The 25207-nt window shown below is 41.9% G+C and overlaps 1 long non-coding RNA gene across 3 annotated transcripts in view; it reads right to left on the bottom strand.

Moving 5' to 3' along the window:
* The window catches only part of LOC142016067 (uncharacterized), a 54056-nt gene extending 29177 nt beyond the window's left edge, over window positions 1-24879 (bottom strand). For all 3 annotated transcript variants that reach the window (XR_012646284.1, XR_012646282.1, XR_012646283.1), the window contains exon 1: window positions 24794-24879. This is a non-coding gene — a long non-coding RNA (uncharacterized LOC142016067). The remainder of the gene's footprint in view (window positions 1-24793) is intronic.
* Window positions 24880-25207: the final 328 nt, after the last annotated feature.

Genomic DNA, 25207 nt, shown 5'->3' with positions numbered 1-25207 from the left:
TAACGCAACCTAACAAGGCATTTTCCCTTCATTAATTACAGTTCGAAAAACAGGGAGGGAGATCTGCCAGGAAGCCAATGCCACCTTGTTTTGCATCATCACCAGGATGTGGTGGCTGGGCTTCAGTAGGAAGCGGGAGTTCAGGAGAGGCGCAGAGCTCAGAAAAGTCCTCCCGGTAGTGCGGCCTGGGGAGCAGAGCCCGGAGCCAGCAGGCTGTCCCACGTGCAGAGACAGGGCTGCGAGGGGAATGGAAGTCGAAGAGCGCTTGGGAGAGGGGCACAAAGCTGGGTCGCTGCCCGTGGCTGCAGAAGCAGGGCCAGTGCAAGGGGGCGGGCAGGGCAGAGCAAGGCATGGGGGCGGCAGGCTGGCCTGAGGCAGCTTAGTTTAAGTTTAAGCGGGGAGGAGGCAGTGTCAGGGGCTGGCCACGTGGGGAGCTAGGCAGGCACAGGGGGTCCCCGGTTGGCGAGGGGTGGTGCCTCGCTTGTGTGGGGCTGCGTGGCGGAGAGGCCCCAGCAGCAGTGGCTGACATGCTAAATGTGACGGAAAGCTGCAGGCAGCGAGTGGTGCCCGAGGAACAGCTGCGCAGGGAGGCGAGCGGCAGTGGCGGGGCCACGATGGGCTGTGCGCCTAGCAACCATGTCTCGCAGAAGCACCTGGGAGCCTGTGGCCACTGGCTGGGCTGGGATGTGCCACTGCTGCAGTGCCAAGGCAGAGACCCAGACCAGCCACAGCAGTGTATCCTTGTAAATGCGAGGAAATGCCTCGTAAGACGAAGTAGGGGTATTAAATAAAACTCCTCATAAATTCAAATTCTCTTAACCCAAATGGGTGTATTTCGGGGTATGACTCTAACTTTGCTCTGAGGACTTACCCTTTCTCTTGTTACCAGCAGAGCTGTCTGCATGGATTCCCTAGGTTTAAATCTTCGATGCCAAACACTTTCCTGTCTGGTGGCATTTCATCAAAGGCAAGTTTAATTCTTAGCTGCTGAATAAGCCAGTTGTTGTCAGCCTTAACTCATTGCCTTAGCTGTATCTACTCTTTTGGGTGCTGTAAAGAGATCTTAGAAGCAAGTTAATGCCAGACGGATGCACAGCATGGCTTATAAAAAGAGTTTGCAAGTTGACCCTTGCATATCCCAAATCCTTCGTTGTCTGTGTTCTGGGCTGACTCCCTAAGGTAACTTGAACTGACTGATGGCTTCTCTATCTCAATCATAGGGGCTGTCAGTGGCTATTGGGGCCAACCTGGAAAGCTGGAGGTCAGCCAGAGTGGAAAAAAAACCCACCCACACCATGATCCTCAGGGGAGAAGTTACACTGGGGACACCATACCCACTTACACAAGCTTTAGGGACACCATTGGCCAGTGATTTGGTGCAATGCATTTGCACAACAATAAATTTGAAGGCCGTATATCTTGATGCAACAATGGGCCCTCAGGATTCTGGCTCAAACGTTGTAATGTCTGGGTTTTCAGGACTGATAACTTAAGGCTATTATTACTGTGGCTATATCTACACTACCTCCTGACTTCGAAGAGAGGAAGGTAAGTAGAGTGTCAGGAGATTATTAATGAAGTGCTGCAGTGCATATGCAGCACTTCATTAAGCTAATTCTCCCCCACGGCAACTTCAAAGTGTTAAACTTCAAAATGCCAGCTCGTGTGTAGCTGCGGCTAACTCACTAGTACTTCGAAGTGCCTGGGCAACTTCAAAGTCCCTTTACTCCTCAAAATTTTGCCCAGGCACTTTGGAGTACTGGTGAGTCAGCTGTGGCTACACATGAGCCAGCACTTCAAAGTTGCCATGGGGGAGAATTAGCTTAATGAAGTGCTGCACATGCAGCGCAGCACTTCATTCATAATCTGCCCACACCCTACTTACCGCCCTCCCTTCGAAGTAGGGAGGTGGTGTAGACAAGCCCTGTGTCTTTTTTATTGCTAGATTTGGTTCCCTCACTTAAATTATGGATTTCAAAGGGAGAGTGCTGGCTGCTCTGATTTTTAGGAGATACTGGTGTATCTACGATATGACTTTGTGAATGTTATGGAACTAATGGGATCCAAATCCTGCTCCTTAATCTGTTCTGTTTTATTTTTTCTATACTGTATATATTGTGTACGGATAGGGTTTGCTGCAGGGTACATTTTTATACTTTTGTGTAAAGGGTATCTCTTAATGTAAACAGCATACTAGGACTCCTAAAAGGCGGGGACTGTTGGGACATACAGGAGCAGTCAGTGTGTGTTGCAAAATGCTTTGAGCAAGTATCAAATTTTATCCATGTTCATCAGTCTTTAGTATTTTACATTTTGTGGACATTTTTGAGGGTGATGCAATCAATTGGGATGGGAGGATTTCAAAATATGACCAGTGTTTGAAAATGCTGCACCTTTTGGTGGTGGATAAAAATGTTGCAAGTCCAGTGGTTGAAATAAAATCGCCAAATGGAAGAGTAGTTAAGATTTTGCTTGTGTTGGTGAAGCAGGCATACATGCTGTGGGTCTTTGCAAATTTGTGCACACTTAGGAAAAACTGTTATTTGGGAACCAATTTGCCTATGTGGATTTTTCATTCTTGTTCTTTGGTAAAGAGCAAACATTATTGCACAACAGTTAGTGTATACATCTGATATTTCTTAGGGAGAATGGAAATAAATCCATAGGTAAAGCTTAGTGGGTTTTTTACCAGGTTTTCTGAATAATTTACACAAAGGAAATTTTTAAACAATAGAAGAATTCATGCCTTTATGAGATGCTGGCTTTTCAAGTTTTTTTCAAAGCAATAGACGAGCCTTAAATTCCTGAGAATGATACTACCAAAAGTGAATGTCTAGTCGCAGAAGGGATTTTCCTGTCTACATGTCTGTTTTTCTAATTGGTGTTTATTTGGACTGCTGTCTGAATTGGTTTTGGATGCTGACCTTATGATATTTCTCTAGCTTAGGACTTCAGGAGGTGAAATATAGTTTCCTTAAACTGATGCAGGAAACATATCAGATCAGGCTGGTTATTTAAATCACATTGTTCAAGTAAGCATTTGGGGGAAGTTATTGTGTTGGCGCCAAGACAGCTGTGTCTCACTGGCTGTAGCTGACTCAGAGTTTATCAGACAGTTCATGCTGGATGGAACCCAGCACATGGTGACAGTGGTTTGGGAAAAGTTGAGTGTTTTGTTTTGTTTTTCAGATGGAGAAAAAGTAGTGAAAATCTAAATGAAAACACTGCTAAAAGGCAGATAGTAGTTTAAAATAACATTTTGTTAGATTACAGAAGGTAGTAGGACAGAACATGCTTGCTGAAGTAGGTAAGAATGATTTTCAACAATATTCTCTTTCTGAATAACTTCAGCCAAGAATTGCTTAGAGAGAAACTGTTTCAGAGGCTATTCTATAAAAATGACTGTAATTACTGGAAGCTACAGTCTGTTGCACTTCTAACTGGAAGAGGCTGAAGCCCATCCTATGTATAAATGGCTGCCACTGAGTCACAAATGACTAGTCTGCAAGAAATTAGTCAGATTAGTGGGTTTCAATCTTTTACATACTAGGACACCCTTTCATTATATTTTCTATACTGGGAAGCCTCTCCCATCAAACAATTCCCCCTTAGCATTATGGGAAGGGCTGACAGGTCACAACCTCCTGATACCTGTCAGTGATCAACAGTTGAGAGCTCATGGAGTAGTCAACTCCTTTAGATCAGTGGACAAAAGTTATTCCATGGTTTAGTTTAATTTTATGTGGTAGATCTTGTATGAAATGAATTGAACTGGTCTCTACCAACATTGACATTTATGATAAGGGAGTGGGAGCAGCAGTGACACAACAGCTTATTTGGCTTTGGATCTCAGGTAGAAAACTCTGAGCTATGACAACTAAAGTCGATTATCAATTATTTCAACTTAATTAAAAAAAGTCAGCAGGTTCCTCTTGAATAATTCCAGAAGCTAATTTATTAGGATTTCTACTGACTTTATGACCTTGTTTTCCTCATGTGCAGTTTCCTTTTGGGAATGTTCATACAACTCTATAGAATATTAGAGATTCATTGAGCAATGAATAAGTATGCCTGATGAGAACTAGTGGAATTCCTCAGTTTGCCATTGTCACTTTTCCTTGTTTCATCTAAAAACATTTGTAGCACGAGTGCTACAGGGGAACGCGTTTGCAAACAATTGCTGACTTGGTGCTCTGTTCTTGGAAAGGGGAATGCCTTTGTCACCGCTCTGAGAGAATTATAGGGTAAAAGGCAGCACAAGGGTCACCTAGTCTAACCCCCTAGGATGCAGGATTTGTTGTGCTGTGCCATCCAAGACAGATGGATATCCAACCTCCTTTTGAAAACCTCCAATGAAAGAGCTTCCACAGCCAGCTTAAACTTGTTCTTGTCCATAGTCATCAGGTGTTCAATGTTTCCCCGCAGAATGTGAATTCTTCAGGAAGCTCACCCTGTGGTAGAATGCTCCTTGTTTCATGTCCTTTTGACCAACAATCCAATGTAGGTAGGCTCGAGACTGGCCCGTTGACGGGAGCAGGGTCAAAACGGGGCATTTGTCACTGGCTCCAGCCTTTCAAAGGGCCCTGGGGCTCTGGCTGCTGCCCCTGCTATTTTGCTAGCAGCAGCCAGAGCTCCAGATTGCTTTGAAACCTTGACAGGACTGCTCTGGCTGTCCGTGGCTGTAAGGAAGAGCAGGGGACCCAATGGCAGCATGGTCCAGGCAGTGTTGAGGACTGACTGCCTTTGGCTCCGCCCCTTCTGCTCTTGGGCCCACACCTTCCAGAATGCAGAGTCAGGCCCCCTCCCTTCTTACCTAGGGCCTGCAGAAGATGTGGTGCCATCAACTCCAGATACCTTTCCTTCATTTTGTATATTTAACTAGTTGAAGAATTAATTTACAAATAATATTTGTCACTAATTTAGTGCACCCCTTTAAAAAGCAAGAAAAAAAAAAGCTGGCAGCTCAGGGCTGCCCCTCATCATCCTCATCAACAACTCAGTGCCTGTTGATGTCTGATCATAGATGAGAAAAGCGAGGTGCTCATGAACAGGTAGAAGATTGTGCAGCAATGGACAAGAGACTGTTTGAAGAACTGAAAGAGATCTCTACAGAGCATTGAGAGCAAGACCGGTATTTTGAAGGAGGAAGCAGAAAGAGCAAAGAAATGACTGAAGAACAAGAGCCCTGGAAATAAGATCATGAGAGAGATAATTAAATATGGCAGAGAAAGTATGATTCCGGGAATGCACTGACTATGTAATATAGCGTGGAAAGAAGGGAAGGCACCTAAGGAATGGACAAGATCCGTGCTAGTGACAATACACAAGAAAGAAAGTGCACTGGAGTTCAAGGCCTACAGAATAATTGCCCTAACAAGTCACCTAGGCAAAGTGTTGATGATGATACTGACAGAGAGACTAAGGTCACAGATAGAAGAACATCAAGTGGACAAGCAAGCTGGGTTCAAGAAAGATAGACGTTTGAGGAGTAAAGTAGCATGGGACCTTTGAAGTACCCATGGCTGACCGGCGGCTACATGCAAGCTGGCACTTCGAAGTTTCACACTTTGAAGTTGCCATGCAGGAGATTTAGCCTAATGAAGTGTAGCATAAGCACCGCAGCACTTAATTAGTAATCTCCCAACACCCTAATTACCATGCCCCCCTCGAAACTGGAGGCTAGTCTAAACACGGCCTATGTGATGCTCATTTTCCCTTCGGAGTACAATGTATAAATAGGGGTACATTTCAAAGACACTAGAGAGGTAAATTGTTTATAATTTATAAAAAGGTAATTCTTTTTCTTGTAATAATTGTAACAATACATTTACCTTCCCACATTCACATAATACATGTATATTTAATTCATACCTGGAATTACTACTAAGTCAAACAAAAATGTCAATGAAATGGGTCTTACCTAAGAAATCTCATGGCATAAATTTCATAGTCTCTAAGGTGCTATGGGACTGTTTTATGTATATTTTTATGGTTTTTGTTCCATTTTTCACTTCTTCAAATATGTTCTTAACTATGCAATCCACTCATGTTTTTGTTGAACAAATAAATGTATAATATTTAGAACTAAACTATTTTCTTATTTACTGTACTATATTTAATTTTTGTTTGCTAATATAAATTTAAAGTGCTATGCTTCATAGCAGTTAAGGTTCTCACAGGACATCCTCCAATCCCCCAAAAACTGAAAAGAACGGAAAAATAAAGTGTTCTTTTTGTGTGTTCTTTTTCCACCTTTACTTTGCGTACAGCAGTGGTTCCCAAACTTTTCAGTAACACGGCACACTTCATCGAGACAAACAATTCCATGGCACACCCACTTTTTTCAGCTGAATTGATTGCTCATAAAGATCACATTTACTTACATGCAAGTTACATTTACTACGGCTACAGTCTTACTAGTAAGGTTTGCAACACTGTAGTGCCTACAACAAGCTAAACAAAGATCAAATGCGTTGATATTTCAAACCCATTGATGTTTCAAATCCATCACAGAATGCACCGTCTTAGACAGCGAGCAGACACATTTTCACAAGCTGCTCAATGCCACGCTAGGGATGTTGAATAAACGAGTAACCACTGAAAGCAGGATCCCCTCCCCAGCAGCCCATTAGAGCCAGGAAAGTGGCATTAAAACCACATCCACCCTCCCTCCCTACCCATTCATACAGCAGGGAGTGGGGAACAGGCTCCCCGCCAGCTCATTCTGGATGGGAAGCAGTATTTCAGCTGCCATGTGACACAAACAGGGTCCTGCAGAATTGGCATTTCCCCTCACAGTGGCTCAGCAATGAGCCACAGTGAGAGGAAATTGATGAAATTTCATGGTGTCTTTTGACCGTTGTCATGGGACACTGGTTGAAAACCACTGGCCTACAGCACTCCAATGTGTCATAAGTTCGCCTCTTTCCTCTCCAGCCAGTATCTGAAAGGGGTCTGCCTTCATCAGGCATACTCTTATCCATTCAGCTTCATCATGCTTATTCTCATGCTGAACCTTAAGCAGCATCATACTGTAAGGATATGGCCTTTTTCTGTAGCCATATTGGAAAGCCTGAAGCCTAGGACTGTCATCTGCAGCCAGGCTGAAAGAGCAGTAGCTATTAGATGTAAAGCAGGGAGTCACATACTCGCAGTCCATCTAAATCACATTAAAATAATGCCATAGCAGGTTAAGATATATCTAAACGGGACTCAGGTTTCACTGTATAAACTGGGGTCCAAAACGAAGTTCTTTGGGAATCAACTCCATGACACAGCTCCAAGATCAGAGCTGCCAGCCCTTAACTCTGTGCCAGTGGCATTGTGCTGAAACTGGAGTCCCCAGATGGACCTGATCCTGACTGGCCATTAAGGCAAGTTCATGTGTCTTATTGGGAGTGGTAACAGAGAGGTAGCCGTGTTTGTCTGTATTCTAACAAAACAAACCAGCAGTCCTGTAGCACCAAAGACTAACAAAATAATGCATTAGGGGATGAGCTTTTGTGGGACAGACCCTCTTCCTCAGGCCAATAGTATTTTGAGTACAGACTGACAATTATATAGCACAGAGGTCCCCTCCCCCCCAAAAAAAAAGAAATGAATGAGTAACGAGCTTTGTGAGCTTAGTGTGTTTATGCCTGAGCCCTGGACATGGGTAAGGATGGGTACCTATATTGAACAGGTTACACCTGAGCCCTAGGAACAAGTAAGGGTGGATGCCCCAGTTTGTGTGAATGACAGAATTTTGAGTGGGTAACTATTTCTTGATATCAGCTTGGGTCATATGTTCCAGGCATTTGTGCAGTTTATTTTGCTTTAGCACCACAGAGGTCACTCTTCAGGATTCTTAAAGAGAACATTTGAGCTATGGTGATCTTTTAGTTAACCAGACTTCGAGGAAGAGTGTTAATTGGCATACAAATGTGTGGGTGCAGGGTGGGAACTCCAAGAAGGGGAAAATGAAGTGGGAGAGTCAAATGCTGGACTGGTCCTGTCACAGGGGAAAGCACGAATTCCACAGTGGGGTGGGGGGACGGAAGTACAGCTAGTAATGCTCATCTAGATGTTCCCCTCCTGAGGATTCGTGTGGTAAGGAAAAATTCCAGACATTATAATCACTGATGTTAACATCTGTTGGCTTCATACTGTAGGCTGGGAAAACAGACGTGAACCGAAGAGGCCAGACATAAGTGAGAAGAATGTTAGAGATTTTATAGTGAATTGTGTTGTTCTGAGAGGTTTTTTAGTATAGTGGTTGTGCCTTCCTGGTCTGATACCTTGGGACTTGAGTGGTCCTGAACAAGGGAATTTGCTGAACTAGGGAAGGTCAGGCCTCCCAATTTGACTGCTGGCTGGATTCTCCTGCTGGCTACCTCCCTCTCCTTACCCCCAGGTTGCTTGGAGGTGCTCCACTCCTAGCAGGGCTTCCTATCATGGAGCTGCCAGTGGGGCTCCCTGGCTTGGACTGGCTCCCTGCCACCACAGGGCCGTGGGCAGGACTCCCTGGCCCCAGCCAAGCTCCCTGCCACTGCAGGGCTGCCGGCAGGGCTCCTTGGCTCAGGCCCAGCTCCCCACTGTAGGGTTCCCTGCCCCCCACTGGGTTCCCCACATCAGGGCTGCTGGTGGGGCTCCCTGCCACCAGTAGGGCTCCGCTCCCAGCCCACCAGCCACACCAGCTCTGGGCAGCTGGGGCTCTCTGGGCCAGCCCTCTGGTCTGGAAACATCTGTGGTTCTGGTGGACCATGGATGCTGAGAGACCAGAGAGTGCCAGACCAGAGAGTTTCAAGCTGTACTACCATTTCACTCAATGTATTAGAGCTTCTTGTTACTTATTCTGTGTTACTGGAAACAAAAAAAAATTACTGTTGACTGATGGGAACATTTTAAGTTTATCAGGTTTCCCTTTAATTTCCTTAAAGTCTCTGAAATGATTGTATGTGATTTTCAAAGTAGCCACAATATTTACAATTGCTGGAATTTGGAGAAAAAAATGCTTCAGTAGTATTAGGATTAAGTCCCTAATTCTGCAAAAACTCACATATGTAACATAACTTCATAAATGTAAGCAGTCTCCATGAGCTCAGGGTATTACAATGTGCAACGTTAAAGGCTTAATTGGACATAGGCATTGTTTCCTCAAGGTTAAGTATTTTGGTCTCTCAGACTGTGCAATGCAATGACTGTTACTACTAATCATTTTGATAAAATTTGTTAAACCACAAACAGACAACTTCTTTTTTCCTATATAATAATCTCATTATTTTAATTACCATGGATTGTTTTGATGATGTGTACTTTTTTTATTAATTAATTTCCTCATGATGCCTCTGTCTATCTCCACGTTTTGGAGTTTAGTGATCTGATGACATAGAGCTCCCATTTCAAACCAAGGTACTCAGGTCTCTTGATAACATAGACCCATAAAAATGAAGGACTGTAAGGGTAGGTCTATACAGCACAATTATTTCAAATAACAGCTGTTATTTCGAAATAACTGACCTAGCATCTGTCGCTACATCTACTCTAGGGGAAAGCTTTGAAATGGCCATGCTAATGGCCAAATCGGAGAATACAAATGAGGTGCTGAAATGAATATTAAGTGCCTCATTAGCATGCTGCTGGCCATGCCTTTTGGACCCCCATGTAGACGAGCCGCACATGAGTGAAATGTGGCACTTTCGACATGCTGTAGCTGGCAGCATGCTAATGAGGCTCTGAATATTCATTTTAGCACCTCATTAGTATTCTCCAGGTTGGCCACTATCATGGCCATTTCGAAGTTTTCCCATAGTGTAGACGTAGCCTATATGATGTAACTGCTATTTCAAAATAGGTGCTGTTAAGACAGGGAATAGTGCTTATGGGTCTATTTTGAAATAGGTTCTGTATGTGTGTGTTAGAATAAGGCTACTGTATAGACATACCCTAAGGACCTTGATAGGTTATCTAGTCCAATCCTCTGCATTGAGGCAGGTCTAAGTATTGTATAAACCATCCTTGACAGATATTTAACCTGTTGTTAAAAACATCAAAGGATACGTATTTCACGTCCTCCTAATTAACTTGTTCCAATGGTTAACTACCTTTATAATCAGGACACTTAATTTAAATCTCCTTTGCTGCAATTTAAGCCCATCATTTCTTGTCCTTTTTTTTGGAGGGTAAGAACAATTTATCACCCTCCTCTTCATAACAACTCTTTACAGGCATGAGGACTGTTACATTGTCCTGTCTTCTCCTTCACAGACTAAACAGACCCAGTTTTTTTCCCCTCAGTCTTTTCTCATAGGTCATGTTTTCCAGACATTTTAATATTTTTCTTTTTGTGCTCTTCTCTGGACTTTTTCCAACAGCCACATCTTGGAATGGTTAACTTTTTAACAACTCTTACACAGCCTTTTGATGGCTCTGTATATACAAGAGTTTGGTCTTCAGGAAATCTATTGTCCTTCACTGTTGGCACCCAAGACTTTGAGAGCACTTATATGGATGATGCCTCTTACATAGTTCTTCAGATTCAGCTAGGAATCAATTGGCCTAAATTGTCAAAAGTAACCAGAGACTTTCAGTGCACAAGGCACTTAAAGGGACTTAACTTGCAAAATGTGGTGAGCATTTACCCCCTGAAAATCAGGGCTTTCCAAGGGTTCTTAAATTGGGTACATAATTATTGGGCCACCTCCAAATCACTAGTAATGGGGAAATTTAGGCTATCTCTGTGTGCGAGGCATCAGCCCTATGTACAGTTAGGTTAGCAGTTCTGCTATAAGACAGAATAAAAGTATAAGTAGGCTTTGTGACCAAGAGGGCTTGTCTAGACTGGAAGAATGAGAGGTGTTAAAAAATGTGCTAAAGGAGCAGGACCATGTGGCTGGCCGTCACTACCTGCACAGGGAGGGGACCAAACACACATGTGGGTGGGTGTCCCTGGGCCCCAGCAGGCTCCTCTGTCCTCTCTCATCCCCCTTCCCCCTAGGGGTCCTTGGGCACACCCCCCACCAGCTGCCCCACTGGCAGCAGATATGTGTGAGGGTGGGACAGCACAGTCCCCTGGGGATGGGGCTTCCCCCCTCCCCAACCCCACCCCCCACACAGCTGAGTGTCCTCCCTCTGGAGGGCAGGGGCAAGCCAGGCGCAGAGGTCCAGGAAGGTGGCCTTCCTCATACAGAAGTTCTGGAGCCACTGCTGGTTGTACCTCTGCCCCATGGCCAGCTGGTCTCACCAGTTGGAACTGGTGGTGTACCTCCAGACCTGCCTGGTCACCTGGGGGGCAGGCATGGGTGGGGCTCTGGGGCACACTCCTTGATGCAAGTGGTAGGCGCATCCTTCCAGAGAAGGTGGAGGACAGCCATGATTAGGGTGATCAGCAACTCGAGCAACTGGAAGTGGGCCCAGCACAAGCCCAGGGGCTGATCGGGCACCATGGGTATCTGGAAAGCTTAAGCTCTCAAAGAAAGTGTGTGAGCCCTGTGGTAGCTATGCTAACAGAGTAGGCAAGCCTCAGTATGGACAGGGAAGGTGTGTATGTGTGTGTGTGTGTGTGTGTCGGGGGGGGGGAAGTCCCTTTAAGGGACTGGCCGGGACTCCCAGAAGGGCTTGCCGGCCATGTGACCCTGTCTGATGAGGTTCCGGCGTCCGTTCTGACAAGAGAGTGTCTGGGCTCTGTCAACAAAGCAGATTGCTTTTTTGATCCACTTATGTGTGTGGACATCTTTTGTCGACAGATGTTTTGTTGGAAGATCTCTTCTGACAGCAACTTCTGTTGACAGACCATGCTAGTGCAGAGCAGCCAGTGGCTACGTCTACACTAGAGAGTTTTGTCGACAAAACTGAGGAGTGTCAACACTAAAAATAAATTCTGTCAACATACTGTTGACAGAACTCAGCACTTTTGTTGACAACCTTCTGCCTCTCCCCTATTAGGCAAAACACCTTTCTCGACAGAATCAGTCAACAAAAAAGCCGTGTGGACACACGGGGAGGGCCCACTGTCGACAGACAGGGCTTCTTGGTCACCAGGTAACCCTGTCTGCTATGCTTCCAGTTGGTCATTCTGTCAAGGAAGTGTCTGGGCAGTCTGTGTGTGGCTGCAATCTGTCAACAGAAGTTTTGTTAGAAGAGCTTTTCTGACAGCAACTTCTATCGGCAGATCACTCTAGTGTAGATATAGCTTCTGTTTATTAGTTGTTTCCTAAGTGTAGTATATGACCCTTCTTTTTACAAAATCTCAACTTGCATTGTTCTGACAAATCTCCAATGTTCTCTAAAGCATCTGTATTTACCATCTATGGCTTCTGTGTTTGATATACCTTCCAGCACCATGCCATTCACAAATCACTGTCAAATTCACATATTTCCCTAATAAATAATGTAGAATAAATAGTGACACTAAATAAATAAGCTGAATAACACTTGTCCCAGTGCAGATCCCATTGGGATCCTACTTAATCTCTCCATATTTTATTGTAACACCCTTGACTCAATGTTTCCTATTTGACAGTTAATTTTATATCCACCTTGTTTTATTATTACCCAGACAACATTCCTCTGCCTTCTTGCATGAGCTTCCTATACCAAAGGAATAATGGCAGAGATCTGTGTCAGATGTTTTTCTGAATAATATCAAATAACTGTTTTTAACCATAGACTTCCTCAACTTTATTATCTCAGTAGTCAGTAACTGGTGGTATAAAATATGAAATCATTAAAGCAAATAGGAATTAAACATAGATTTGGCATTTGCCATGCAATGAAAACTGCAAAGGGCGCTCTATGTGACTCACTAAAATACTTCAGTATGATGTTTGTTGCCAGTATTTCAACAATTTGCAAAAGCACAGTAGTTGGCTAAATATATGACTCCAAAGGAAAACAAATTAAGTAGCAGGAATGCCAGAGAGAGGCTTGAAGCAAGAGACTGATACAATTGTACTAGAAGTGAAACTCGAGCATTTGCTGAAGATGAGTAACATAAGTCAAAATTGTAAACAATGCCTTTAAAAAGAAAATTCTTCATTAATTGCCTTATTTGTTTCATACCACATAGTTCTTCTATTTGAACTATGACATTTTAGGCAATTTGATGCATGCTGGCACCTGGGCAATAACAAGTCTGCAATGCCCCTGCCATACCCATTCACCTGGACGTGTTGAGTTTGATTTGGTGCCTACTTCCATCACTTAGTAAGGTGTCCTTCCCAAATATGCAAGGATGTCTGTCTTAAGGGTAATTGGGTCTCATTGAGGCCAGTCACCATAAACCCATCCCAGATTTGATTGCCCTCACAAGGTCCATAAATGGGCTTTGGTTGTAGATGTGTGGGTCCCTAGTTAAGTTGGACAGGCGTCAGACAGTGAATCTTCCAGTCTTGGCTCTTTAAAATGCTTTTGTTGTATTGAAATTTGGAAAGGTAGTTCATGCAGATAATTAACTGCTTATCAGATGTATTTTTCTACAAGTGCCTATATAAATATGGAAAGATTGAGGCGTGTGCGCTTACACACACACACACACACACATGCATTCACACATGCGCGCACACAATTTTAAACTAGATAGAATAACTCCTGAGCTGTAATTTTATAAATGAGATTTACTCCAAAGTGAATTTTTGAGAGCAGAAAAGGATTTATAGGAAAAAATGGGCAGGGTGGGGAGGGAGGTATTTTGCTACATTACTTTTGTGCCTCTGTTTTCCTTGTATTGCATCTTTAAATCTCTAAGATCTCTCTTCGCTGCAGACTGGTAGCCAGGGTGAGGTGCATGGGTGCTGAGGCTGTATACATGCACAGACATACACATGGATATCTTCTGTGCCTTGCAGAGTTGCTACTTTTGTTCTTGGTTTTCTCTAATCTAAGTCAAGTCTGTAACAGTCCCTACCATTGGGGCCTGGGTTTAGGACCACAGTATAGCAGTCATGGCTACAACCCTTGACTGCCAAAAGGGTTGTGCAGAGGGGATCTCAGACCCTCTCGCTACATCAGGCTCCATCTCATGGTCCTTTAGGCTACCTGTGGTCTGGCAACCATAGTTGGCTATGACTGCCCTTCCTGGGCCTCTTCTTCTTGTCATCTCCAACACTGCCCAACCTCAGTCAGCCTAATCCAAGGGTTTCTCTTGGTGAGGCAATCCATACCAAAATAAGTAAGACCAGGTTACCACTGTGCAAGGTCACAGGATGCTTCCCTCTCTGGTTGTCTCTAAGGGTGGGTCTTCCCAGTTGCATCAGAGCCTTTGGCTTCCCTGTTGTGTTGGCTGCAGGTCTGCTCACTTCCAGCTGTGCCATCCAAATAAACTAATTCCCTGTCCTTCAGCAGATGATGCGTTTTCTGCAGGTGTGGAGGGATGGGGCTGGCTGAGCCCCAAAAATCCCCCAACTTTTGTAGCCTGGTGTGGGGTTTAGCCACCCTATCACAAAGTCATTGAGACTATGTGTCTAATTCTTTTGCCATAACTCATAGAGAGCATTATTTTGAAATAGATGTAGCTATAAACACAGCCATTCTTTTGATATTGTATAGTTTTATACTTTGATACATGGCATTAGAATATTAGAAAAGGGTCATGCTAACTTAAAAAAAACCACACACACAATCCACATACACATACAGTATAATGACAGTAAATAGTGCAATGAAGAAAAACAAATAATAGAGAATCACTGTTAAAAGACAGGCAAACTTTTCAAAAGGGTCTAAGGATGTATATACACAGCCATTTTATTTCAAAATAAGCTCTTCTGGAATAGCAATTCCAAAATAGAGCTGCAACACAGAAAAATGTATTTCCAAATACATAGTCTGCGAACATAGCACTTATTTTGCAAAAGCGCCTATTTTGAAATAACTCTTTTGAAATAGGTGCTATTAAGAAAGGGAATAGCACTTATTTGGAAAGAGGTGCTAGTCCTCCTGCAGTGAGGCTTACCAATTTTGAAATAGTGCATCCACTATTTTGAAAGTATTTCAAAATAGAATGTGCATAGTGTAGATGGCAGCAAAGTTAGTTTGAAATGACAGCTGTTATCTCAAAATAACTTGGCTATGTGGCCATAGCCTAAGTGAAATAGAAGCCCATGTCCCATTCATTTGTTTTCCAATAGGACAAGATACTTTTGAAAATCTTAAGTAGCATTATCAGACCCTTAAGTAGGACAACAATGTTGCCTTTTAACAGTGATTATTTGTGTATGATTCCTTGTTCTGAAATTTTGCCAAAATAATGCAATCCATCAAATTGGTGATGTTGATTTTCTTTCCTTTGCAAAATTTCAGTTTAAGACATTTTGACATCTGAATTATAAACGTCTAAAATGAGGGGTTTAAAATGGAAATGCTAGTAGTTAGGACATTGCAGTACTATACTGACAGACACGTTAGATCCAGAAAGGGTGGCCTACTTTTGACAGGCGGTTGCTATGTTTGTGTGGAGGGCGGTGACCTACTGTAAAAAACTAACCTTGTTATCCCCACCCTTGCTCTGGCTTATTTATACCTGGCCCTGCAGATTTCCGAGACCAGCATCTGATGAAGTGAGTCTGTGCTCACGAAAGCTCATGCTCAAAACTTTTCTGTTAGTCTATAAGGTGCCACAGGACCCTTTGTTGCTGTAAAAAACTAGACTCCTTAGTAATATCCAGGCTTGCTAGTCTGCTTCTTTGCAAGTTTATTTACATTGATTTTACATTTGAGTTTGTGAGGAAAATCTACTGCTGAAGGTAAAAAGGAAGATATCGGTTCTTTGAATATTGGCTGAAGCTTCCAGACAGAAAAATATCATTTTTGTTTTTTTCTCAATATTTCAAAGAAGAAAAACCTACCAAAATTATCTGTAAAATGTTTGTTTATAAAAAATGTTTATGCAGCTTGTAGAGAATTAGTTTGTAGGAAATTAAATCTCTGTATCTCTTCCATCTTATATATACACACATCATCTTGCCCCCTAGAGACTATACTTTTCTATGTCATCGGTATTACCAGAGCCCTGTAATATTTTCATACACAAAAAACAATCAGACACTTTTAATCTAAAATTATTTTATTTTAACTCAAGAAAAAATAGCAACAGGAAAGAACAAAAGTAAAGTCTCTTCTAGTTTAAGACTCTAAAGAGGAGGTGAGGCCAAGGTTCTCTAAGAACTTGATCTAAATTAAACAGATCCTGGGAGAACTCAGTGGGTCAGATTTGCGATAGTCCTGCACCTCCTGTTATTATTTATGTCAGTACAAGGGGAGTGTAAAGCACTCCCAGGTCAGGCTGATACCATCTTATGCTCACTTTATGCTTCCTTTTTTCTGTATGGGACTACACAAGGTGCAAGATAAGGGTGAATCAAGTGCAGTGTGTGGTAGCAAACTGCAGCAGCTGTACTGAACTCAACAAACTTAGGGCTAGTCTATACTTACCACTGGGTAGGTGCACTGACAGTCGATCTTCTGGGGCTCAATTTAGTGCTGAGTAGGGCCATGTTTAATTGAATGTTCAGGACATTGCTGTTGACCCTGGTATTCCTTGCAATAAAGAGTAAGGAAGAGGAGTTAGGGAAGTTGATGAGAGAGGTTCTCCTGTTGACCTCCCGCTGTGGGGACAGTGCAGAAAACTGATGCAAGGTACATGCAAGTAAGGCAGGTAATCCCCATCTTCAAAGGAACCCTTCTTCCTAATTTTTTTTTTAGGACGAGGGGGTCTTTCGAAGATGAGGATTACTTTCAAAAGAGCTGGCATCTATGCTTTTTTTTTTTTTTTTTTTTGAAAAGAAGCTCTTTCAAAAGAAGAATTTGTAAATCAGGTACCAGATATGTAATCTGTGCCTCATTTGCAATTTAGATTTCCTTCATTTGCATGTCTCTTTCGAAAGAGGAATGGTAGTGTAGATGTAGCCACTGTGTTGAGACAATGTATTTTGGAAAAGCTAAGTGCTACTTTGAAATGCATTTTTGTGCGTAGCAGCATTATTTGAAATAAACTATTTCTGAATAGTTATTCTGAAATAGCTTATTTCGGAATAAGGCTAAAGGCAGACATACCCTTTGGCCGCATCTACACTACAGCAATCTTTTGAAAGATGATCTACTGGGAGATCTTTTTCAGAAGATCTTCTTTTGAAGGAGCATGTTCACGCACAAAATGGTGGATCAAAAGAGTCGGAGGGAGCATGTTAATGAGGGATTTCAGCAGATGCGAACGAGGCATTAATATAAATATGCAGTACTTCATTAGCATAATGCTGGCTGTGCATGATTTGAAAGTGCCGCTTTCGAAATGCACGCCACCTGTGTGGATGGGAGTCCTTTCAAAAGGCCCCTGTCTACACTGCCAACATGCGTTTGGAAAGCAGCACTTTCAAATCATTAGCAGATACCATTAGGCTAATGAGGTGCTGGATATTCATAGTAGTGCCTCATTAGCATCTGCCAAAATCCCTTATTAACATGCCACCTCCAAAAGGAGGGGGCTAGTGTAGACACGGCCTTTGTGTGTGGATATACTCATGTTCTTTCGAAAAAGGGCCTGATTTTCAGAAAGAACTTGCTAGTATAGACACAGCCTTAGTGTCCCATGCAGCTCAGTTTTTAAGTGGGCTGCACTCAGGGGAAATTATGAACTATTCATCATCACATCCTCCAACCCGCTCAGAAATCTCACATCATCATCAACCATGGGCTCAGTGGCCGTTGGTGTCTGATGCCTCCCTCGCTATTTCCTTCCATCTTTCCCTGTCCAGTGGAGAGTGGTTTAGCTTCTGTAGACTAGCTCTGCACCAGTCTATTGTATCATCTACCCATTCTCTGTGAGGTCTGTCTCTCCTATCTGAATCATCCATTATGCCAAATACCAGGGTCTTGGTATTTCGTTTATTGTTCATTTTACAAACATTCCAGAATAGCTATAACTTGCATTGTATAACCTTCTGCAGTAGGTTCTCTTTCGGCTGTATCTTCCTGTATAATTCTTCATTGGTGACCGTCTGCATCCATCTATTCTCAGGATCTTTCTATAACAACTCGTCTCAAATGCCAATATTCTTCTCTTTGAATCTTTCATTATCACCCATGTCTCACATCTGTACAATATGCTGCTGAATACACTTTTTCAAGATGCTCAGCTTCATTCCTAAACTAATTGCTTTGCTTTTCCAGATCTTATCCATTGCCTTCAAACTCATTCTTGCTTTCATTATTTTAGCTGCTATTTCCCTCTTACAGGCTAGATCATATGTTATGTTGCCCCTGTGATGGACCCCTCAACTGTCCCTAAAGGGTCCTGTGCCTCTGCGTGGCTCCTTGTGGGCCTCAGAGACTCTGGAAGGCCCGCTTCGTTGCCATGGGACTTCCTGAAGGCAAGGGTCTCCCTTTACCAAGCCATTTTCATCACAGGCCAGTCTGAATTTGGTCTGGAGCAAGTCCTTCTCCACCAGCCTCAAGCTGCTCCTGCCCTACCCCAGTTGGCTGGCCCTACCAGGGAGAGTGGTGTGGGGAGTCCAGTCCCACCCACTGCCCTGGACTCTAGCCCAGGGACCCTAGGGGAGGAGGGGACCAGTGGAGCTTTTTGCCTCTTCCCCATGACAGCTCCCTTTCCCTGGGCCTCTTCACCCACCACTACCCTCTGGGGTCTTTTCCTGCTGTGCTGTTCTGGGGTCTGGTCTGGTCCACTCTCCACACCTCCAGCCTCCTTCTCTATGAGCACCATGCCCCTCCTCTTCCTGGTGCCTGGGGAAAGCTTTTTATAGAAAGCCTGAAGACCTACATTGGTCCCAGGTGCTTGAATTATGGCCTGATGCTGACTGTCCTTTGAGTTCCAGCTGCTTATGCAGCCTGCAGGACTGCGCCCTCTGTGAACTTACAAAGGGAACAAAAACGTACTTCTCCAATGCCCAAAATGTTCTCCCTCCCCTAGGCACCTGTCAGCTGCAGTCTGTGATCTGCCACACTCCCCAGATATGTAGACTTCTCTGCATTCTCTAAGTCAATCCCATCTACACTGATCTTCCTTCCTATTTCCTTATCTCCAACTACTAGTATTTTTATCGATCTTCATATTCAGTCCGTACCAGTTCCCGTCCTCATTTAGCACCTGCACCCTTTTCGCTAGCTTCTCCTCATCTTCCTCAGTACTAAATATATCATCCACACACCTCAAGTTGTTAATTCTTATCCCATGCACAGATATACCTCCTACTTCTTCCTTGATCTTGTCTATCACTCTCTCTAGATGCATGATGAAGATATTCAGCGATATTAGATCTGCTTGTCTCATACCTCTACTCATTCTAAACCAATTTCCCAACTCTCTTTATGTTCTCACTGCTGCCTCCGCATTGTCATTGATACCCTTCAACAACTCTATCAATCTGCTCTCTGCTCTATATGACTCCAGTACTGCCCAAGTCACTTTCCCATCTATGCTGTCAAATGCTTTCTGAAAATCGATGAACTAAGTGTAGATGTTCTTGTTCTTTGTTGAGGTTTCTCTGCTATCAGTCTTTGTGCTAATATCTGCTGTATGGTACTTCTATCTTTCCTGAACTCCACTTGCTTCTCTGCTAGATGTTCTTATATTTGCGATCTTAGTCTCTTCATCAGTATCATCACCAGCCCTTTGCCTAGATGATTCATTGGGGCAATCTTTCTGTAGTTCTTGCACTCCAATGGGCTTCCTTTCTTGTGTATTGTCACTAGCATGGATCTTGTCCATTTCTTAGGTTCCTTCCCTTCTTTCCAAGCTATAATACATAGTCAGTGTATTTCCTGAATCATACTTCACCATATTTAATCATCTCTCCCATGATCTTATCATTTCCAGGGCTCTTGTTTTTCTTTAGTTATTTCACTGGTCTTTCTACTTCCTCCTTCGAAATATTGGTCTCGCTGTCAATGCTCAGTGGACATATCTCATTCAGGTTTAGAAATCTCACAGGTTGTCATTATTAAAACCAGAAAAATAATGGAATCCACGACTTCTGTGACAGCTACTAAAAAGTTGCATAATAATGAAAGCACCAAAAAGGTAGAACAAAGGTTAACTAGCTATACAAGAGAAGACAGAGAATACTCAATTGCCATTTCAATGTGATCCAAGCCACTGAACAGGTAACATTGTTGGCTATTAAATGGCTTATTAAATGAACTCAAGATTCAGTCCAATTTCTCGTGAACCAGCATCCATCATGGAAGCGTCGTCACAACTGGCGCTGCTCGCCATCAATACTGATTGTCTCTGAAGGGAGAAAAAGGACTGAATGGAAGAGGCAGTTGACCAACTTTGTCAGCCCTACAATTGGCCCTGTATGGTTAATGTTTAAAGTGCAATGGCAGGACAGAAGGGAAGCTTGGTCTGCTGCTGTCTGCATTGCAGATCTTTTGTAGAGAGAGGATTTTCATTCTCCAGGCCTGTCCAGCCCATTTCATGAGCACTAAAATTTACCACAAATTTAAAAAATACCAACAATTTCATTTCCCAGATGAATCATGATGTCTTCATTTTTCTCTTTTAAAATAAAACTCAGCAAATGAGGCAGGAGCCCACTCCTGCACAAAATCAATATCAATTACGGTGCTGTATAAGACATACTCCATGTATATATGCTTCAGTCCCCTTTGTGTATTGAGTACTATGTTCTTTTATAGCATTTGGGGCTATAGTGGCAGTTGAGCCATTAAGAGGAACAATTGATGAGGCTGGCTGACATCAGTGCTTGAAAGGTACTTCTCCTATTTTAGAAGCAAAAATAAATATGGATGTCTGTTAAAAAATATAATTTAAGGTAATCAGAATGCCATATAATAAGAGCTCTGTGCCACGTAATTGATGCTTTTGCCTGTACTTAATTTCCTCCCAAGGTAAGGCTGTTGCTCATACCATCTATGTTCACAGATAAGCAATCTTCTTTTCCATTTTCTAATTTCTGTTAAGACTACCTTGTGCCCTGTCTTTTTTAGTGTTTTAAACTGAAGATACACTTGTCGATCCAGACACACGGATATTGGACAGATGATATAGTAAGGCAATACTAGTAAGTACAATTTTCATGTTAGCATTCTGGCTTGTTGTACTTTGTAGAATGTAAACTAGCAGAAAAATAAAACTGTACTTAATTTTAGATTTTAAATATTATTACCCAGACCATCTTTGAAAATCCCTGGATTAATGATTTTCCATTAGATTTTAAATAAAATGACTTGCTACAGCTCTTTGGTGCACATTTGTGGTGGAAATTAACAGATTTAAAGCCAGAAGAAAACATTGTGATCATCTGGTCTGATTTTTTTGCATCACCCAGAATTTCAACTCACGTTGCTGGATACACCTCAACCAATTACTCAGGTTACAACTGTAATGCTTTAATGTTGCAACACAGGACCTAAACCAAACACAAACTAAGCTAAAACTAATAGGCCGCGTCTACACTTGGAAGTCGTTTTGGAAAAGCAGGCCCTCTTCCAAAAGAACAAGTGGGGCGTCCACACAAAATGCTCTCCTTTGACTTTCTTTTGAAAGAACATGGTGCTTCTTCTGGAAGGCCTCTTCTTCTCCCAAATGAAGAAGAGCACCTTTTTCTGAAAGGTTCTTTTGGCAAAAAGTGTGTGTATACATGCTCTAGGGCCTTTTGTTCGAAAGAGCAGTTTCCGTGGTGCCAAATTTTTCGATCCCTGGCCCTGTCTTTCGAAAGAGTGGGGGCTTTGTGGATGCTCTCTTTTGAAAGATCAGGTTCTCTTTTGATCTGTTTTTTTGTGTGTAGATGTGCTCTTTCCAAAGAAGACCTTCCAGAAGATCATCTTCCGAAAGATCACTGTAGTGTAGACATGGCTATGGAAGAATGACTTGAAGTTCAAGGGTTGAATATATTGTGGAGAAGCTTCTTGGCTCACCTGTAGAGGTCTAGAGTTTGCTGGTACAATAATCAAAAGTTATGTAATTGATGAAGGTGTCTGGAAATTATTAACATGATGTAGACACTTTGTAAGGAATGTTCCCCAAAATCTTTTAAAAGTCAAGTTGTTTTCTTAGAAATGCACAGGGCACCCCATAAAAGTTTGTGTATCTGAACACAATATTTTAGTACATGTTTTTGCTTATGAGACTTCCAGACCAATTTCTCAGTAAGTGGTTAGTTTTGAACATAAAAGTAAGTTTTTAAACTTTGAGGTGTTTTAATCTTCGTCTTTTGGTGTTTGTGGATCAGTAAAATCATCAATAGCACTCAGGTCCAAAAGTGTCTCTTTCTTTCTTTTTTTTTTTTTTTTTTATTAAAAAGGGAATACAAATGATGACCGGATCCTAGTTCCCAAATTTAGGAAGGGTTGCCCTTCTGTTTAAGACATTCAACTTAGGCCAACAAAATCTGGGTTCTGACATAAATTTGTTAATCTTTTCTGTATTTAGGATTGCAACTGAGACATTTCCACATATTAACGCTAACTTCCCTATTTGACAAACTATAATTGTTCATAAAACTGCCAAGTATAGTAAGTATTTAAACCATTGATGTAACAGCAACAAATGTCAAAAATTCTGTAGCTGAAAAATTGACATGTAGGGAGAGCTGAATATCCCTGATTAAACTTACTTTATTTCAGAATTAGGGGCCCAGAACACAGTGGTAAAAAAAGAATGTAGCAAAAGTTTGTGGTTAACCAAATGAAGGATCTGGCATCATCATCATCATCATCATTATTATTATAGAAATCCATAGATCTAAAATTACCATAAATTGCCTCAACAAGAACATTGGTAACAAAATGAATGAACCAAGACTTGACTAAATGGGGTTAATAAATTGTAAGCAGTCACACAGCTCATCTCTGAAGAAGAATATATTTCAAGTAATTTGAACAAAACTGTAATAACAGAAAAGTTAATCATTAGAATTAGTCTTCCTGCCTTTTGTATGCAGTGGGCTAACTCAAACATGTATCCAGATGAAGCATAATTCACTATTATAAAGAGACGAATTTAAACCTCCAAGAAATACATTTAGCAGTAATCAATTCTTCAGTTTTTAAGAAATAAGGTTCCCAGTTTACCAAAATCACTTTTGTTCCAATGGATCTCACAGCAACAAAGCTGATGAATCTGGGCCAGCCAGACCTCAAGTGACATGCTGACTTCTAAACACTGATGCCTGGTTGTGGAACAAAGGCTGCCCATACAATTTTCTATTTTCTATTCATATGTGTATATGGACAGGCACAGTAATTTTGATATTTTTTAAAAATAATAAGGGCCCCATCTCTGCAAAGGGGAGTACTTGTGTAAATGTCTTTTGCATTTAGGTTCAGATTCCACACTGATGCAGCAAATGGACATTGCTGTCCATCTTTTCCTGCCAAAGCTTCATCATGTTTCCCAAAATGATGAAAATAGGGGATTGCTCCACTTTTCTTCAGATAAACATATAAAATGTTAACCTTTTTCAGGACAGTCTTCCCATGGAAATATTCTCTACACCATTTAGAAATATAATTCCACATTTAGAAATATGGTTCCCATCTATTCTCAAATATACCACCTACATGTCTTTAAATCTTTTTATTTGTACCATAGGTAGGCATAGAACTGTAAGGAATCTTGAAAGGTTGTCTAATTCAGCTCCCCAGTGCTGAGGCAGGACCAGGAATACTTAAGCTAGAGCTATACTACCACAGAAGATTGACCCACTCATGGTTCATCTTCTGGGGCTTTTATTGTGCATGTGTGAAACAGTACTTCCTGGGATCAAAGTTGACTCCAAAACTCCTCATAAGTGATGAGGATTAAGGAAGATCAACAGGAGAAATGCTCCCTTTGACTTTCTTCTGTATAGACAGACCTTGAAGTTGACTACTGATAAGTTGATTTTAGCTACATCAATTGACATAGCTAAAATTGTGTATCAGCGCTTGACTTCTGTGTTTAGTACATACACAATCTAAGGCTATGTCTGACAGATATTTGTCGAACCAATTCTTAGAAACTTGCAATAACAGGGATGGCACAACCTCCCTTAGAAACCTATTTTAGTGTTTAACTGTCTTTTCAGTTAGAAAGAATTGCTGAATGTCAAACCTAATTTCCCTTCTTCAGTTAAGACAGTTACTTTCTGCCCAACTTTCAAGGGGTAAAGACAACAACTGGTCATGTTGTCTTTATAATATCCTTTAACACATTTGAAGCCTTGTCAGGTTCCTCAATCACCCTTCTTAAGACTAAACTTGCTCAGGTTTTTCTAGACCTTTATTATTTTTTGTAAGAAAGTTACCCTTACAGCTATGTCAATTTACAAATGACAACTTTGTCATATATGACAATAGCAACAAACTTTTCCTTGTCTACATGAACAGAAATGCTACACAAAAAGAAAAACAAAACACAACAAAAACAAATGACCATCCCTGTTCACAAACACATTAATGTGTAATGAATTCTGTTTTTTCTCATTTTGCCACATAAATTGCTCTCATAGTATTGTACCAGAGTGAAAATTAAACAAATGCAGTGTTTGTATTGTGCAGTAGCAGAAGCTCTTTGATGTATTTAAGAATTCTTAAAAATAACCATGATTTTATAAGCTTCTTGTAAAATGAAAATTATCTGTATTTCCCCATACACCTTCACCCCACATACATAACATGCTTCTAAACAGACGGGCCTTAACAAATTTGCCTAAGTAGAAACACAGCAAATGAAATGGTACTGTTCTGTCAGCAAATTCATATTGTCAGAATGCCTTAGAAGTAGAAAGTTATAAATAAACAAGAAAAGAGCTAAACTATTCTCTGCCAGTATGAAAAACTACAGACTGCTCACTCTTACCTTCCGCATTTCAGGACAGCGCTTGTGACTTTTATTCTACTGTCAAAAATGGAAGTTCTGCTTGAGTACATACTGTTGGAGTGGACCCTTAATGACTTAGAATCTGGTAAGTGTCTATATTTTATGATGCTTCAGAGATCATTTTCAAAGATGTCACAGTGCCTAAAAATATGCACACAGTTACTATGAACACAAGCTTATTTATGGGCTCAGATAAACATGCAGCTTGCCAGAGGGCAGGGTCCTCTCTTAACCCAGGATACATCACAAATAAGGTTGAATACCTCTCACAGGCTACATCTACACGAGAAGCATCTGTCAACAGAAGTGACTGTCTGAATGGATTTCCCGGTAAAACTGTTGTCGACAGATTGCATTTACATATAAAAACAGATTGAAAGAGCAATCTGCTCT

Source organism: Carettochelys insculpta, chromosome 7, assembly GCF_033958435.1.
Source record: "Carettochelys insculpta isolate YL-2023 chromosome 7, ASM3395843v1, whole genome shotgun sequence".
NCBI lineage: Eukaryota > Metazoa > Chordata > Testudines > Carettochelyidae > Carettochelys > Carettochelys insculpta.
The sequence above is the reverse complement of the archived record's forward strand: the minus strand, read 5'-3'. Positions and strand labels throughout refer to the sequence as shown.